This window comes from Octopus bimaculoides, chromosome 13 (genome assembly GCF_001194135.2).
Source record: "Octopus bimaculoides isolate UCB-OBI-ISO-001 chromosome 13, ASM119413v2, whole genome shotgun sequence".
Taxonomy (NCBI): Eukaryota; Metazoa; Mollusca; class Cephalopoda; order Octopoda; family Octopodidae; genus Octopus; species Octopus bimaculoides.
The window spans coordinates 58393654-58396212 of NC_068993.1; positions in this window are offsets into that span (position 1 = coordinate 58393654).

Sequence of the window (2559 nt, forward strand, 5' to 3'; positions counted from 1 at the left end):
TGTGTATATGAATATATATATCATTATTATTATTATTATTATCATTATTATTATTGTTATTATCATTATTGTTATTATTATTTATTATTATTATTATTATTATTATTATTATTATTATTATTATTATTATCATTATTATTATTATTATGATTATCATCATCATCATCATCATCATCATCATCATCATCATCATTATTATTATTATTATTATTATTATTATTATTATTATTATTATTATTATTATCCCTGATGCTGGCCATGTTGTATGAGAGGTGTGTTATCAATACAAATTATGTTTTATTGACGAATCTGGAATATTTTTAGGTTTGCTTTTTACTTTTCGCCCCCTCCTGTAATAGTTATTTCCACCAAGTAAATCTATAAAGAAAACCTAGGCCTTTTCATTTTTTTATTCCCTTATTTTTTTTTCTTTTTATTTTTTTGTGTTTTTTTTAACGATTTCTTCAAGGTTCTCCGACCGAGTTGTATATAAGGTGCTAATCTTTCTGTCTGTCATTGTTTGTGTTTAATCCCCTGATGACGCAAATTGCCGCAAATGGCTCTGCCACTATGTCGCCAGTAGAAACAAGTAGAAACACGTGGTCTATGTGGGCGCTGTACATTTGCATGCTCGTGTGTGTGTGTGTATTTATATGTGTGTATTTGGTTGGCTATGTATAACTATGTCTACATTATTGGTGTTCATTCCTTTTCATTTTATTGCATTATATTTCGCATTTACGTGTGTATATCCACACACGTAAATGCACGTTATACTCGAGATTGCTCCAATACACCCAACCCCAAGGAAAAAATAAGCTAAGAGTACTATGCATCCGTATGCGTATGGCCAAGCATATAAGTGCCATAAACGCATTTATATTTTTCAATATATGTACGTGTGTTTGTGTCTTTATGTGTGCGTGTGCGTGTGTGTGTGTGTGTGTGTGTGTGTGTGTGTGTGTGTGTGCATATGCATATGTATAGGATTCAAAAAATGGAACAGAAGGACGACAAATGAACAAACAGAAAAGACACGCTCAAGACGGACATGCTCTTCCCTCCTCAGGTTATCGTCCAAAAGTCATTAGAATTTCACGTCTCTAACTATAATATTATTCATTTTGATGGCGTCAACAGCAAAAGTTGCAGGAAATAATGAGCGTTCGTGGAGTACGGTGAAGAAAAAAAATATGACATAGGTAATAGTTGTATATACATATACAAACAAAATATACAAGCAAAATAAATATACAAGCAAAATAATACGACCCTCAGACAGCAATAGGACAAGAGGTGTAGAAATAACACAATGGAAAATTATGTCCTATAGCAGTTGAAAAGGAAAGTGGATTAAATGAAATGATAGACGGCAAGAGAAAACGATATGTGATAGAAAAATGAAACTAGTGTTGAAGGTAAAGGAAAAAGGGAGAGCCCTGGAAACGGTTGAATGAACGTGTCAAAGATCAGGCGAAGAAAGGAAGTTCAAAAGAGAAACAGGATGATCGTTGGTCACATGGTAGAGAGAGACGCAGAGGAAAAAGTAGTGAAGGGTAGAGAAAAAGGACCGAGGTAGAGACAGAAGACAACTGTATCACATCTCCCAGCTTCATCATTCCCTAGCTAGCACGTCGCGAAATGGAAACCTCGAATTTAAATTCCATTGTGTTTCTCTAATTTCTGTCTTCTTTTTTTTCTATAAATGTTACATAAAAACATAACGAAGGCTGATAACAAGTATTGCGCTCCATGATGTTTATGACTTCTTCAAATGTTTATACACGCAATATAAACACATAGTTTCATGAATACATGATGATAAATATGCTTATATACATTTACATATATATACGTGTGGGTGTACGAATATATGTATGTTTGTGCATATATATATATATATATGATGTGTTGATGTGCTTGTTGTTCTTTGCAAACAATATTGGCAGTTTGGAATTATATAATGGCTATTGTTGTTGTTGCTTTAATTACTTGTTATTGCGCAAGTTTCTTTTGTTGCTATATTACTTAATAGTATAACAGTTGCTGCTCCTGTTGCTGCTGCTGCTGCTGCTGTTGCTGCTTCTTCTCTCATTGTTGTTATTATTAATATTGTTAATACAGTTCTTCTTACTCTTCATGTTAATGTTTTTATATGTTGCTGTTTTCCAACGTTACTGTTCATACTGATGCTAAACTGCATTACACATACTCGCACACACGCTTTCGTACTTACATATGTATCTCTATGCATATATACATACATATATACATATATACATGTATGTATGTGTATGTATGCATACGTACATTCACACAACACACACACACTTTTTCTCTCTCTCTCTCTCACACCCTCACGTTCTCTCTCACGCAAATATAACACACAACCGTACAAACACCGCAAGAGCACCCAAACATATACTATACATACATACAGCTATCCATCCATCCATCCATCCAGCCATCCAGCCAGCCTTTTATAAACATATACAATTATTTTGTGTAAGTTTGTGTATGTATGTGTGTGTATGTATATATTATAAATGTATTTATATA